We start from the raw sequence: 17,461 nt of genomic DNA, 5'->3' as shown, positions 1-17,461 counted from the left end.
AATCCACGAATTACGGTTTGAACTGCTTGACCATCCACCTTACTCACCAGATCTAGCCCCAAGCGACTTCTTTTTGTTCCCTCATCTAAAAATTGCGCTCGGAGGACAGAGATTTTCGTCAAATGAAGAGGCAATCACCTTCGTGAACAATTATTTTGCAGAGAAAAACGCCGAGTACTATTTCGACGGGTTACAGAGATGGGAGCATCGCTGGGAGAAGTGTGTAGATTTACAAGGAGACTATGTTGAAAAATAAAAAACAATTTTCAGAAAAAATGACTTGTATCTTTGTTAGGTCGAAAACTTTTCAGACCACCCTCGTATCTCTTCTCGCACGTACTTTTACTATATAACCAAATCTTTACACTAAATAGAATATATTCTATACATAAAATATATTAAATAAATAAAGAATTGAAGAACAGAAGGAGCGTACGTAATAAATAAATAATAGAAATCTATTCTTGGCCAACATCTACATATTTTCATTATAGACTGTGTAAAATGACCTTTGTACTAGTAGGATGATTATTAATTATATAAAGTGATCTTTATACTAGCTCTGAAGTTATTTCCCAAAATATAATTAACAATTTTCAAGGTTAATAATAATTGATTATTTCTATGTTATCTTTGGTATAAATCAATATAATATTATGTTTTAAATACCGAGATCACGATTATAAATGCATATAATTTACTATATACAGAGTATTCCAAACCAACCGAATCAAAATGATACAGATGGTAGAGAAGTTTAAAATAATTTGAAATAGAAAATTAATGATCGGAAATGCCCATTTAAGGCTCTACGAGATCTTGAATTTCCATTTAAAACGTACTGTAATAAGTGTGAAGAACGTTTCTGTAAGCTGCTTTATTTTTTATAACAATATTTTACAAGAACTCATAGCAACTGTGCAAAGTAACGACTACCGATCTCGATACATGGCATACAACGGCACAAAAAATTTTACTATACTCTCAAAAATTCCTGGTATCTAAATTTTTTACGCCGTTATACTATATGTGTCGAGATCGCCACTTCGCACAATTGCTATGAGTTCTCGTAAAATATTATGTTATGAAAAATAAAGTAGCTTACAAAAACGTTCACTTCATACTTATTATACACTTCAACTAGAAATTGAATTGTTTTAAAGACATGTCTTAAAGACATTATTTTAAGACGTTGTTTTAAGATATCTTAAAGACAGATGTCTTTAACACTACTTTAACCCCCAATGGGCGTAGCAATATATACTGAGTGCTGCGGTTTTAATTTATAAGTTATCAAACAAGTAACGTTGCAGTTTGGCAGCTATGGATCTAAATAAAGAAATAAATTATTTTCATTCTTAAAAGTAATTTTAACTTATTCATCGTATATGTAACACGGCCTTAGCTTATTTAAACTTATTAATACGTTAATTCAGTGCAGCACTGAATGCTACCCGCGCCTGCCCACAAGGTTAAGATCTTTATATGTATATACTACTATAAATTTCTATAATCATATACATATTAAAAAGGGAAGGATGTTTTATTTATTATCATTTATTTGCTACAAACGGTTGAAAATTATAATTAGAATGTGGATTTGCTTATTTATTTTGCTCAGAGTTGGGATTAAATATCAATGACAGCTAGCAGAAAATGATGACATTAAGCACATCGTATATTTTAAATTTTAAAAGATATACTGCTGAATAACGATACTTGGAAGTATGATTTAAAATTTAAACCAAACGATGCCGGATACGATTAACATTAACTAGTTGTCATCGATATCTAATTCTAAACAGGATAAGCAAATCCATCGTCTAACGATTATTCTCAAGAATTATCTGTATGGAAGAAAGGAAATTTCCATCCTCGGTATTACAACGTAAAGGTAAATTGACTAAATTAAAAATTATTAAACTATAAAAATTTACTGTTTAATAATTCCTCTAAGATTTTGACATACTTCACGTATACGACGCTCGTAAAGACTAATAAGGAAATTGTTGGAACTATACTGATTTTGATGGACTTTGGATACATTATAGAGTATTAAAAAAATATCAGAGCCATATTTTTTTAGCTATCTTCACGTTTAAGAGTTAAAACAACCCCTCGAGAATAACGGAGTTTTTCATGTTTAGCGAATATCTTTGAAAATAAAGTACATGAAAAAATGTTTATGAATGTTTTATCATTTTTTTGTATTCTTTATATTTATATTTTTTTCGAAAATACAAAATTTTTTAATTTATCTCACTCCCACCCATTATTCTTACAAAATTTAAGAATGTTGTAAGAATATTGTAATGAAAATTAAAGAATATCGAATGCCAAGTGCATTCATGTATAATAATGTTTATTAGATTTGGTTTTTGGGTTTGAGCCGCGCGGATTTTTCTTTGTTTGATTCCCACGTTTCGTGAACATTTCAATCTGCTTCATCAGAGAGGAACGACCTGATGCCAATGTTATGTTTATAAATAATAATGTTATGTTTCCATAATTCAATTTTTGGCAAAACGAGATGATAATAACATCGTGCTATAAGCGTCACGCTATATTATTTCTTTCCACGGTAAAACTCCTGTTAAGGGAACCCAGTTTCTATGGCCTTGACCTTGACATATATTATGAAGATACTCTTCTAAATACTTTTCAATGGATTTTAGACGTCGCTCGTTGTTTAAAAAGTTATTAACAAAAAAAGTTTTGAATGTAATGTTAACATGTAAATTGAATGTAATGTTTACATACAATGTTTTGCACAGATTGAAATATTGTAAACAATAGACAAATATATGCATGGGGGAACAACTCCGCTTTCCTCTTGCACTCCCTTCCCAAAAACAATTAACCTAACTTAACCCATTCTATAGATTTTTTATAAAAATACTGAATAGAGAACCTATCTCTTTAATCTTAACAATCTTTTATTTAACACTTCGCTGGCATTGACGCACTTTTGCATCAAATAAAAGATGTACTAAAAATGGCATTAACGCACTAATGTGCACATTATTTTTTTTTTCGGTTAGCAAGATATTCATCAAACTAAGTACCCAGGGTCGCTGATTTCGAATCTAAACTCTAAATTTGAAAATTTAAAATGGTGAGTTCAATATGGCGGGCCAAATTGCGAAAAGTGATTTGATTTTTACCCAGATAGCCAAACCTGTGCGAGCAGATTTTACGCAGAGTCTGTCAACAGTATCTGTTGACAGAATGGCAACAGACTGCACACAGAAACTGTTTTAGCAGTCTCTGACGACAGATTGGTGACAGACTGCGCGCAGAGCCTGTCGACAGATTCTGACGACAGACTGACGGTAGATTGCGTGCAGATTCTATTTCCTAGATAGGCTATTTAATTCTATTAAGGGCCATATGTACGTTATTAAATGGGGCAGTTTCACATACACACTATGCTGCAGAGAAGTCAAGATAATTATATTGTGCAATAATTGTACACATATACACAATAAAAAACAATGTTTATATTTTAAAATTATATTACACATTTTTTATAAAAAAACAACAATAATAGAGAAATAACGAGTACAAGTATAGAATAGTACAAGGGTTAAATGGCCATTTAAAGGCGTACACATGTCATTCCTGGTAAAAATTGTTCTCATAATTTTTCATACAATTTCCCATCTTATTATTTTTTTAAATGTTGTTATGTAATTAAATCCGATTTAACCGTCATGCAATAGCATTCAAGGCAGCAGCACCGAATAAAATATTAGTCTCGCTATGTAAATAACTTTTACAGAATTTTTTTGATGGTTTATTTAAAAATATATCATGCTTCGATTTTGATAAAACTTAATACAATCTGAACGGGACGATCGACCAAATTAATTCGCACATGTAAAAGTACAGTATTTTATTAACATGATAGAAAAATGTCATTATCTGCTGTTTTATTGCAGTAATTTTCTATACATTCCTTGGTAGAAAATTAATTTCGAATTATCGTACCAGTCTCTTACATTATTTATACGCTAAACGGTTTCGTCTATATTTTGCGGCTTAAAAGGCGAACAAACTATAATATTTTTCTTCCTTAAACTTTAAATAGACAATACAAAGCGCTTTTTATCAAGTGAGGAATTGGCGTAGTGTCTAAGGCGACGGACGATTATCCAAAAGATGTCTTCAGTTCAAGTTCGAATCTCACTAGAGAAAATATTAAAAATTATGAAAAAATAATGTAGAAAAATTTTTTTTGTCATAGTATTTTATGAGTATTTATGAGAAAGCGCTTATTCTATGAGTAATTATGAAAAATTATGAGAAAATTTAATTGAAGAACCTACGAAACGACAGGATCTGCGCGCAATCTGCAGCCAATCTGCCGTCATAGTCTGTCGACAGGCTCTGCGCGCAATCTGCCGCCAGTCTGTCGTCAGAGTCTGTTCGCAGACCCTGTCAACAGTCTGGCGGCAGATTGGGGACGCAGATGTCTATGGATCTGTCGACAGATCCTGCTCGGATTCGACAGATCCTGTCGACAGTCTGACGTCAGTCTGCGCGCAGATTGCTTACTGGGTATGAAACTTGATAATCGGGAGTTTTTGAGGTCGCTGTTTTCGAATCTGAAGTTAGTTTTGTTAAATTCGAGATATTGGATCCAATATGGCGGATCAGATGGAAAAGTGAAGAGTTAGATGAAACTCGGTACTCGGGAGTTTTTGGGGTCACTGATTTAGAATCTTAGCTTAAAATTTCGAAATTCAAGATGACCGGTTTAATATAGCGGACCAAAATACGAAAAATAACTTGATTTGGATAAAACTCGGTAATTGAGAATTTTTAGGGTCGCTGATTTCGAATCTGAAATTAATTTGAACTTTCAAATTTTGATATCAAATTCGTATTCAACGACTCGAAAAGTACTTTATTGACTTTTATAAAAAACAAATAATCATAATATTTTAATTTTGCCATTTTTGAGTCAGTTGATGCTGATTTTCTCTGTCCGCGAAGTGGTTAAGACGCCTTTAAGACATTTTTTAAACATACGTGTGGAATATATTTTTTATCACCAGGCAAAAATATAAATACATCGGAATATTTATCGTAAAATTAAAGAAGCAAAGAACTTATGGATTGCGAATCAATGTAGAGAAATCGAAGAACTGCATGCAAAACACGATGCTTTCAACTTTCATAAAAAATTAAAAGCGATTACTAACACTTTTAAGAAAATAAAACATTTCAAAAATCACAAAAAATAACAAAGTTTTAACAGACCTCTAAGATATTTGTAATGTATGGGAAGAATATATCCAAAATCTGACGATATACGATCAGTGGCTCCAGGCATTATTTCCAATAATGTATCCGGCCCACCAATACTAGTATCAGAAGCGATTTATGTGCTTTTAACACTTAAAAACAGGAAAGCGCCAGGATAAGACAACATACATGCGGAGGTATTCAAGCTGGTAAACACCAAAAAGTTGTGCCATCTTTTTAAATTTATAATTATAAATTTATAACACTGGTAACATTCCCGCTGATTGGTTAACCTCCATCTTCGTCACTATAGGGTAAACTCGGATAAGATATATATACTTTTTTAAAATGTAAAAAAATATATTTCTTATTGCTATTTCTTAATAGCGTTTGGCATATTACTTCACTGAAGCCTACAGTACATAATACTATCGGAGTTAAAAGGAAAATACTTCAATGAAATTATTTACAAAAATATCAAAACATGAGCATTGGCCATCTTACCTAAATATTTAAGACAAGATGGCCATAAGGAATAGATAACCCAAATATATTTTATGTTCAAGATTTTGTACCTATTATTTTATAAAATAATTTTATAAAAAATATAATTTGTCATATTCATTTTAGTATAGGATATTTAATACATATTATTTGTGAAAAGTATAATACACATATAAAATAGAAATCTCTATTACAAAACTTATGCTGCAATTCTAAGCAGAATCGTAAGTTTCGTAACTTCCCATTAAGCAAATTGAGTGTAGACTGACGTCAGATTGACATCAGATTCGAAAAGACCCTGTCGTCAGATAGTCATCTATCGAACCAGTAAGTTGTTAGATTTTCGCCAGAACCTGCCGACAGGTTCTTACAGTGGGCAATACAGTGACAGCAAACTTACAACAGTATGCACGCAGACTTTGTAGATGTCAGCAGTATGCACGCAGACTTTATATACGTTACAGCAGAATGACGACAAATTGCGCGCAAATCCTATCGTTTCGTAGGTTCTTCAATTAAATCTTTGGTAGAAAATTTTCTCATAATTTTTTATAATTATTCATAGAATGAGCGCTTTCTCATAAATACTCGTGAAATACAATAAAAGAAAAATTTTTCTATATTATTTTTTCATAATTTTTAAGATTTTCTTTGGTGAAACTTGAACCGAAGACATCTTTTGGATAATCGTCCGTCGCCTTAGACACTACGCCAACTTCTCACTTGATAAAAAGTGCTTTGTATTGCCTACTTAAGGTTTAAGGAAGAAAAATCTTGTTTGTTCCCCTTTTAAACTGCAAAATATAGACGAAACCGTTTAACGTATAAATAATGTAAGAGAGACCGGCACGATAATTCGAAATTAATTTTCTATCAGAGACTGTATAGAAAACCATTGCAATAAAACAGCAGATAATGACATTTTTCCATCATGCTAATAAAATACTGTGCTTTTACATGTGCAAATTAATTTGGTCGATCGCCCAGTTCAGATTGTATTAAATTTTATCAAATCGAAGCATGATATCCATACAATTCGGACAAATGTCCAAAATACATCCCAGAGACATTCCAGAGATATCACATTGTCTCTGGAACGTCTATGGAATGTATTTCAGACATTTGGTGCTGTATGGGATATATTTTCAAATAAACTATCGCAAAAATTCTGTAAAAGTTATTTACATGGCGGGACTATATATTTTATTCGGTGCTGCTGCCTTCAGTACTTATTGCATGACGGTTCAATCATTCAGATTTAATGACATAATGATATTTAAAAAAAATAATAATAACCTAGACAGTCCAAAATCGAGTCATAAAACTCTTTAGAACTCTTAAAGAGTCTTTAGGACATCTTTAAGACAATACCTTATAAATTTGTCTTAAAGATGTCTTAAAAATGTCTTAAAGACATCTTATGACCCGATTTTGGACATTGTGCTGTCCAATATAAATAATGCTGGGAATGTCCAATGCTGGGAATAATATGAGAAATGTATGAAAAATTATGAGAACAATTTTTACCAGGAATGGCATGTGTACGCCTTTAAATGGCCATTTAAACTGACCATTTAACTGTTATACAATTCTATACCTGTACTCGTTATTTCTCTATTATTGTTGCTTTTTTATAAAAAATGTATAATACAATTTTAAAAAGTAAAATTTGTTTTTTATTGTGTATATGTGTATAATTATTGCACAATATAATTATCTTGACTTCTCTCAGAGTTTTACATAATGAAACTACCCCATTTAATGGCGTAAATATGGCCCTTAATAGAATTAAATAGCCTATCTAGGAAACAGAATCTGCGCGCAATCTGCCGCCAGTCTGTCGTCAGAGTATGTCGGCAGGTTCTGCGCGCAGTGTCACCAATTTGTCGTCAGAACAGATTCTGTGTGCAATCTGTGTTGCCATTCTGTCTACAGACACTGTTGATAGACTCTGCGCAAAATCTCGCGCAGATTTGGCTATTTGGGTTGTTCTCGTAAAATTCGTCAGAACTTATGAATAAATTTACAAGTCTATGCAATATCATATGCCATACAATTATTCGTAAATATCTACGATTTTATGTAATTTACGATATTTACAAGTGATTGTATGACATATGATATTACATAGACTTGTAAATCTACTCATAAATTTTGACGAATTTTACGAGAACAAGTTACCAGACTTACGATTCTGCTTAGAATTGCAGCATTAAATTCTAAATCCAATTTTTGATCAAAACATATTGTACATAAGATTTAATTATTATAATGTTTAATGTAATTTTTTAAATATAACGACTTTCGTTTTATAAATGTTAGAATGATAGTGGGTTATTTTACCCAAAATGTGAGTGAAAGACGGTTATAATAATACTTATAAACAAATAGTGAAAACAAAAATAAAAATGCATATTATATTACAATTTACGTACCTACCTTATATATCTAACGTTGATTGTGATAGTTTAACTGTAATTTATTCGACGTTAAACAAGTTTTAATGGACACATGAGAAATTTTAATTTTAGGTAGTCGAAAATAAAAATAAAGTATAATATTCATAATCTTGCTACTTTGAAAAATATACGCACATATACTACGATAATCGATTATCTTTGTGACTAATTACACAAACGCAATGTTTTGCAATTATTAGAGAAATTACAACCTATGGCCATCTTTCCAGTATGGCCATAATACCCGAGTTTAAACCCCTACCAGAAAACCCAATGCTAGAACATGCGAAAAGCACCATCAGCCTCATGAGCCTCAAGAGTCACGCACTCAAAGCCTTCCTGAATAATCCATAAGAGAATTTACGCAAATGCAAAAAAAAATCAGGTGACATTCAGTTTGGTTTCAAAAATAACCTAGGTACACGCGAAGCACTTTACTGCATGCAGCTGTTACTACAAAAATGCTATAATCAATGAAAAGATGTATTTATATGCTTTACTGATTATCAAAAAGCATTGGACAACATACGATCAACTATTACCGATTTTACAAGAAACAGGCATTGAGAAAAAGGACATCCGGATAATATATAAACTATACTGAAGCCAAACAGCAAACCTCAAATTGGACAAAGTCTCGAAAACAAACAACATGAGGATTGCCAAAGGGGTCCGTCAAGAGGATATATATTCTCATCACTTCTATTTAATATCTGGAGAAAATAGTTCAGCTAACACTTCATGACTAATCAACAGGAATAAAAATAAATAAGTCCAATTAACGATATGCAATCTACGATATGCAGATGACAAGGCGATATTGTCTGAAAATATCCAAGATTTACAACCGTGAACACCATCAACACAGCAAGAAAAGAACATGGTCTTCGTATCAACGTAAACAAAACCAAGCTAATGATTATAATCACATGAAAATGCAAATCTCTTCATAGATGATCAACCAATTGAAAGAGTAAACCAATTCAAATATTTAGGCTCTACACTTAACGACAAGTGGGATAGCGATGGAGAAGTCAAGATGAGAGTAGTAATGGGGCCAGAAATACCTTAGTTAAATTTAATAATTATCTTCTGCGTTGGGAGATACCTTTGAATCTCAAACTACGTAGTCAAATGTTATATATGGCCAATATTGTTATATGAGATAGAAACCTGGTCTCGTAAAGTCAAATACCTTAATAGAATATAAGCCTTCAGAATGTGGATACTAAAAAGACTCTTAAAAATCTCCTGGGTAGAACAGGTAACTAACGCAGAAGTTTTACATCGAGCTAACACCCGCCGGTAGTTACTAGATACAGTCAAACAAGGTACAGCTTACTTAGCTTATATATATTACGAGGATCCAGAACCTCCTCAAAATTATTCTCACTGGTAAGATCGAGGGAAAAAGGGAATCAGGGAGCTTATTACATCCGTGTAAGAAGTAAAAAGTGAGCGAAAAGTGAGCGAATTTACTAGAATATTTATAATTTCATTGGTTAACATCTAGTAAATTCGCTCACTTTTTGCATTTTCACTTCACAGAACCATAATAAGCTCCCTGGTCACAAACAACACTCATAGCTCCGCAACACTAGGAATTGGTGTAACATTTTGGATGCTGCCACTTTAGATGTGCAGGGGAAGGCACACTACGTATTGTGCAATAAACACGTGAACGCGTACACACTACTAAGCGTACAGCACTATAAGAAGGAGAAAAAATATTTCGCCGAGCCCGAACTTTTTGCACACTCTGTACATATATTGAGTACCTCCAAATAGTTAACTCAAGATTCTGCGACACAAAATAAGAAAAAAATAACGCAAAAAAGATAAGAATAAACATAAAAAATTACATCCAGAGGTTTTTTTACGATGTCACGTTTTTTCCCTATTTTTCTTAATTTCCCACGTTTTCCACGCCCTAATTTTTATAGTCATTTTCAAATTCTACGACTCAAAATACATAAGAATATGTAACATTTTCTCACTTGAATAACAGTTCCCAAACTTTCAATTTTGTATATCTTTCTTTATAAAGATTAAACTAAACTTGATTTATTAGAAAGATGTGTTGGAGATTACACTGAAAATAATAATAAGAGCTACAATGCGGTTATATGACAAATTGCTCCTAAACATTTATACAGCAAAGTAAAAATTGTTATTCTTACAGCTTATTTGAGTGCACGCTTTTTTGAATGAGAGCAATAAAACAATCTGATATGTTCTCCATATGATGAGAAATAATTGAAATTGAAAAAATAACGAAACTATACATGAAGAGGAAATAACAAAACTACATTTAAAGAGGAAAGACACATGAGGCGCGCACGACTGAACTCAGTAGAGTGCAAAGTGAGTTTCACGTCGAAAAATGCTAGAGTGGCTAAAAAATAAAACAAAAAGCAAATCAGGATTTTAATGAAGAACTTGAAGGATTGTTAGATGGTCCAAGAATAGCAAATTAATGGTAAATATATTGATTCTGCTTAAAATTTAATTCCAAAACTTTAACCCTTTCGTGTCTCCAACAAATATACCCAAGCAGAAATTGAATTTAGTGATTATCTAGTAATGACACAGAAAAATTGGGTCTTACATCGTTACTAGCTAGGAATGTAACGCTTACTTCTCCTAGTGGCTATACCAGAAAAATTATCTAATAGCTAGATACAAAAAAATAACTAATTAACTTAATTAATTCACTTAATTAATAATTGTAACTATAATTGTATAAGTACTAGATAGTTCTGATATCCAATTTCTATTCAGAATTTATCGGTGATTTTCAATCTCGTTACTATGTAATCTTTTTCATCTAGCCACAGTGGCGTAGCCAGAAAAAAGTTCCGGAGGGACTGTACTTTTTATTTTTGACGCAATAAAAATTGCGCAAAGTTGCAACGCGCATATCTTTACGTTTAAGGTACCATGGGGTTTGTTTATATGTATTCTATAAAATCAGTTGCCACCGTTCATAATTTATGGAGATATTCGCGAAATACTGCGTACACGCTTCATGTCTGTGCAAAATGCATCAGTAGATCTAAGAAAGTAACTAAAAACCAAAAGTCTCTTATTGTCGTGAAATTACGTATCTGTAGGTTTTCGGAATCCAAACTTCGAATCCAAACTTAAGATTTAGAAATTCAAAATGGCGGATCCAAAATGGCGGACGGAAAAAAGTACTTCGATCGTTGTACAACTTGGTACTGGTAGATTTTCGGGGTCGCTGAATTCGAATTTCAACAGAATTTAGAATTTGAATAGAATTTAAAAATTTAAAATGTCGGATTCAAAATGGTGGACAGAAATGCTAAAAGTGCTCCGATCGTTATGAAAATTGGTAGATACTCGGGATCACTACATTCAAATCTCAATACTAAAATATTCAAACTATAAATATTCAACTAAACTAAAATATTCAAACTGGCTGACTCTTTTGATCTTTTGTCAAATTAGATGTACTATTTTGAATTTAAATTTGTATTCGGTGACCTCAAGAACTCCCAATTATCGAGTTTTACCCAAATAAAGTCACTATTTGCATTCGGTCCATCATATTGCATCCGCCATCTTGAATTTTAAAAATATAATATCAGATTCGGATTCAGTGACCTCAAAAATCCCAAGTACCATGTTTTATCCAATCAAATCAAGTCACATTTCGCATTTTGGTCTGCCATATTGAAATCGCCATTTCGAATTTCAAAATTTTAACATCAGAAATGGAATGAGCGATGCCGAGAACCTTATATAAGTGTAACGGTGTTACATATCTTCACATATTTTACAAGATGTTAATTTTGACCAATTTTACTGGTCTCCTGACCCACTGTACCTTGGCTTGTTTTAAAGAGAAAAATTAAAGTTACATATAAAACGATTAGTATATCTTTAAATTTAATATTTTTTATCAAATATAGTTATCTAAACTTTTCAAAAAATGCAATTGTTAAGCATACTGGCAATCTCCTCAAACGTTTCTCTGTCTCGCTCGGCTAATTTATAGAAGAGAGGATCACGTTGATAAATAAACTGGCCAATATAAAAGCTACATAACTACAAAACTATATCGACAACCATCAACAGTATGTACGGAATAGCAGATTTTGATCTGGGAGCTTATTACGGTTCTCTGATTGGGTGAAAATGATGATTACAATTAATCTCACCTCGCGAAAATACGAAATTATTCGCGTGAACAAACTCGACACGAAATTTCATGGCGAAAAGATAAAATCGAGAAGCAGTAACGAAAAGAACGAGTTTATTCCGTACAATGGAAAATTTAATGGTAGTTTAGTTATAAAGCATCGGGATAATGTAATGCAAAGAATAAAAAGAAGATTACGGGATGCCTTTCTAGACTCCTTTTTTGTTTCTCTGTTATGTTCATTATTCTCTCTCTGCATCTTTTTTATAAAAATTAACAAATTTTAACTTCATTTATAAATATTTAACTTCACTTTTTTTAATCTAGCATTACTCTCTTTTTCTCTCTCACATAATATTTATTTATATCTATATAATTATATTTATTTATATTTATTTATTTATTTATTTCTGTTACCGACATGAAGATTAGTGGAGTTTGAAACATGAGATGACTGTTGGTGTGCTTATTATTCATTTTGACAATTCAGTCTTTCTTGCAGCGATTTATTGCAAACTAATAATGTAATGATTTGGCGTATTCCTTTTCCTCGTAGCAGTTTTTTTCTTTGCTGTTGTCGAGAGATTTATTTTGTAGTATCATCCTATTCTGCATATCGGGTGCACTATAGGCGGACCTTTTTCATGAAAATATGAAATCACTAGACCGGAAATGCCTAGTTATTTCACATTTTCACTCAACAGTTTCATAATTGGGTGATCAGTGTTAAAATAATACAATGACCAGTGAGATGATAATACGAAAAGTGAGAAAATTCGTTAAAGAATCGTAATAGGCCCCCTGTAGTGGACAATGAGTGCGTTTAAAAGGTGCTTGTAGCCCTTATATGAAATCTATTATTTTAAATTATTATTTTAAATTTTTACTACAATTTTATTCAAATTTCTAAAATAAAAGTATGGTAGGTCAGCGATCTCTCTTTCTCTCTCTTTCTCTCGAAAAAAAAAATACAGAGTGTTTTAAGTCACAATTTTAATTATTCACGAAAGAAAATTGTTACAGGATTGTGCATGATAATGCACAAATTTTCTTGAATTAATATATAAAAATCTCCAAGATACACTGATGTAGTCATTTGCAAAATGATAGAGTACTTTTTTGTTCAGTTTTGTAACGATGTCACTTCATTGCGATGCCTAGATCAACTCGGCGGAGTCCAAGTTCGTGTTTGGAAGAACGGAGCCAAGGTTGTGTGAGAGAACGATATTCGAGGTTACTTGCTTAACGCTGTTTATTCTTAATCTACTATACAGAGTCATCGAAAAGTATCGGACGCCCCTAATATCTTCAGTTAGAATGCATTTTGGAGAAAATGTCCAGTAGCAAAGTTGTATAGTTTCAAGCGGGGAGTAAGATGATGACCTTGACTTTGACCTTGACCATGTCCTTCAAGGTCATTTCAAGGTCAACCTTATTTTTTTTAATGAAACCCCCTACATTTTATTGCATATTATTATAGCTTATCTCGAGAGCTTTCCAAAATGCTAGAATAAAACATTTTTTCATTAAGTACTTTTTGAATTATAAAGGTTTGAAGTTAACAATTTTTTGACACAAAATGTAAAATATCTTGTAAAATATTATTTAGTTTTCAGTAATCATAACCTTAATATTTTTATGCGCGGAATAATGAGACCAATTAATTGGTTTAAAAAAAATACATTAATCGAAAAGTTGAATCCCCCTAATATTTTTAGTAAGAATGCATTTTGGAAAAATGTCCAATAGCAAAGTTATACGGCTTCAAGCGGTGGTGCTAGTAAGCTACGGCGGAATACTGCTCGAAAGTGATCGCGAGAAGCTGCTCGAATGCGTGATGTCCGAAGGCGTTAGCGGGAATCTGCCCGAAAGCGTTGGCGGGGCCGATCTTTATTCTCTCACTCTCGCAAGCACCAATGTACGAGCTCTTGAGCAAACAATACGGATCACTGATTTTAATCTTTGATGCAGTGCTGTCTTCTTCTTAGCGAGCAGCAGTCACCTCGTGGACGAAAACAAACAGCTCGCAAAATTTAAAAAAATACTTAAGGAAAAAATGTTTTATTCTATTGTTTTGGAAGGCTCTCGAGATAAGCTATAAGAATATGCAATAAAATGTAGGAGGTTCCATTTAAAAAAATAAGGTTGACCTTGAAATGACCTTGAAGGACATGGTCAAGGTCAAAGTCAAGGTCATCATCTTACTCCCCGCTTAAAACCAAACTTTGCTATTGGAAATTTTCTCCAAAATGCATTCTAACTGAAGATATTAGGGGGGTCCGATACTTTTCGATGACCCTGTATATCAAAGTTATACAAAAGAGATATATCAGAGAATCACTTAATCTACTATATACCAGAAATATACGAGAATATATCAGGTGTATATGAGAGGTATATAAGAGGTACACCAGATGTGTCTTTGCCGTCGTTGCCGTATTGCAATGCGTAGCGGGCGTTTCGAGTTGATTCGTTGTCGTCAGGAGGCGTTCTCAAAAGTCTCGGATGGTGGTCGAATCTCAACACATCGGCGATAGGAACGGTATCTTGGAGAAATGGTCGAATCTCGACTCGCTCTCCTAGACGCGAGCGGCGGTCAAACGTCGTTGTTAGGAACGACGTGTCTTAGAGAAACGGTCAAATCTCGACGCGCTCTCCTCGGTAGCGAACAGCAGTCGAATCTCGACTTGTCGTCATCAGGAACAGTGTGTCTTAGAGAAACGGTTGAATCTCGACGCGCTCTCCCTGGTAGCGAGCGGCCGTTAAATCTTGACTCGTCGTCATCGGGAACGGTGTGTACCTTTGGAGTTACGGTCAAATCTTGACTCGTTCTCGTCAGACTGAGTTCTCGGAGTCACTCTCTCGTGCCGGTCTCCTCGGAGATCGGCGGTGAATTCGGTGCTGGAAGCCTCGCAGATCCCCCTTTCATCCTGGAGTTCGACGTGATTTAACTTTGAGGCCAGCTCAGTGCCTGGCCTGCGCCGCGTAGCGGCGGTTAGTGATACTATTGGGCGATTCATCCGCTAAGTTTTAACCAGTCTTGTTCTCGTATAAATATATATATATATATATATATATATATATATATATATATATATATATATATTTACATATTTACAATACAAAACGAAACTAACAAACTATTGTGTCACAAAAACGTAAAGGGTCATTAATGACTTCTTGCAATTGCAAGAACAGAAGAACGAAAACGGAATGATAGTAACGGGACCAAAGTTCCTCGTTACAGTTTGACCTAATGTATAAGCATACAATAGTAAACGGCGCCACTACAACTCATCTACCAAATTCCGCGTAATCTTTTTTAATTAATATCTCGAGATTTATTATGTATATCGCAAAACGATATGGGACTTTTATGTTTATTTCAATTCGTTCTAAACTCTTTCAATTTGAAAAAAGTGACTCTGTACAAACAATTAACATCCAAATTTGACTAAATTTCTTCTTTTACATACACCATATTGCATTCATCATTTTAAATTTTGTTATTTTAACTCAGATTTACAATCAGCGGCTTCAAAAACTCTATATAAGCAATGAACATCTAAATTTCTTCTTTTATACCCGCCATATTGGATTCGTAATTTTGAATTTTGCTATTTTTATTTCAGATATATAATCAGCGGCCCCCAAATTTCTTAGAAAAGTACTAATTTTAATTCTATTCATAACAGATTTTTTTTAAAGCACAAAAAGGTTAAATGCGTTTATCTCAAAATTAGTTTTTTCAATGTGACATTGAAGAAAACTCTGAAACTAATAAACCAATTGAGACTTAAAGCTTTTCATATATCTTTCAAATTAGTTTTTCGAAAGCGTAGACTACGGATATATATTATGACAAAGATAAAAAAATTTCCAATATGAGACAAATCTAAACTTGTATGCAACAAAAAGTAATAAAAATGTGTTTAAAAAACACATCTATGAAAATTAAAAACTCAACAAATTTTTTGTATCCAATCAAAATTTTATTTAATTACACATATACCTTAGTAAAATTTAATAAAAATCTTAACAAAAAAATAGATGAGAAGAAAATAAATTAATAAAAATTCTGAGAAAAGAAGATAACACAACGAAAATAATTAATAAATACCACGTTAATAAATAATAAACAACGTTCACGACAAGCAAATTTATGTACATTGTTTCAATAATTAATTTTACTGAAAAATAAAGAATAAAAGAACTTAGAAAAAAAGACAATTAAAATTATTTTAGAAAACAATTTTACTAAAAATAGATAAGAACAATAGCTATGTATATAATTCTGCAGAAAAGTTTACAAATTAAATTAAGTTTATTTATATTGTAACAAAAAGATCTGCTTATCTCTCTCTGCCTTTTTCACACTGTGTCCATATAAATACTCGTCTTACGAGATGAGTTATATGATATATGGATATCTTAAATATAACATATTGTTGCATGCGCAACATTCACGGCGTTCAGGATGCATGCGAATCCTGAGCCGGAGTACGGTTGTCATGGAGCGGTTGACAAACAACAGCTGAGAGAGAGAGAGAGAGGCTAGCGCGCGAGCCAGACGTGTGACTCTGTCGAGAATCTAGTTTTCACATTAAAGTTCTTTTCTTTTCTATAACGAGTTGTTTATTTCCTCCGCGTCCGCGAGTGCGACGTTCTCGACTCGCGAGTGCAACATTTTGGGGGCTCAGCCGGGATTTGAACAACGCGTGTGAATTTTCTTTTCGTTTCGATAAAGCGAAAAATGTCGCAATGATAAATACGCCGAGGAAAACGCGAGGACAAACGACGATGGCTCAGGAACTTGAAGCAGTTCATTCTCAGGATGCTACGATGCTGCAAGCTGTATTGCAAGAGCTCCGGGGAATGCGCGAGGAAAGAGAAAAAGATCGGCAGGAGCTTCAGGAGCTGCGAGATCGTTTGTCCGAACGAGGACATGAAAACTCCCAGCTAAGTTGTGTAGAAAATAGAGAGAGAAATGATTTAGGCTATAAATTACAGTCGGATGTCTTTGATAGGGGTGCTCCTTTAAACAAATTTTTGTTGCAATTTGATTTGATTGCTAAAGCTAATA

General features: G+C 33.0%; 1 protein-coding gene across 9 annotated transcripts in view; it reads right to left on the bottom strand.

Moving 5' to 3' along the window:
- The window catches only part of LOC116849243 (potassium/sodium hyperpolarization-activated cyclic nucleotide-gated channel 2), a 391,135-nt gene that overhangs the window by 134,148 nt on the left and 239,526 nt on the right, over positions 1 to 17,461 (bottom strand). The gene's annotated exons all lie outside the window — the stretch shown is intronic.

This window comes from Odontomachus brunneus, unplaced genomic scaffold (assembly GCF_010583005.1).
Source record: "Odontomachus brunneus isolate Ranch 3 - 2012 unplaced genomic scaffold, Obru_v1 Obru_scaffold_109, whole genome shotgun sequence".
Lineage (NCBI taxonomy): Eukaryota > Metazoa > Arthropoda > Insecta > Hymenoptera > Formicidae > Odontomachus > Odontomachus brunneus.
Note: the sequence above shows the minus strand (reverse complement) of the source record. Positions and strands in the feature narration are given on the sequence as shown.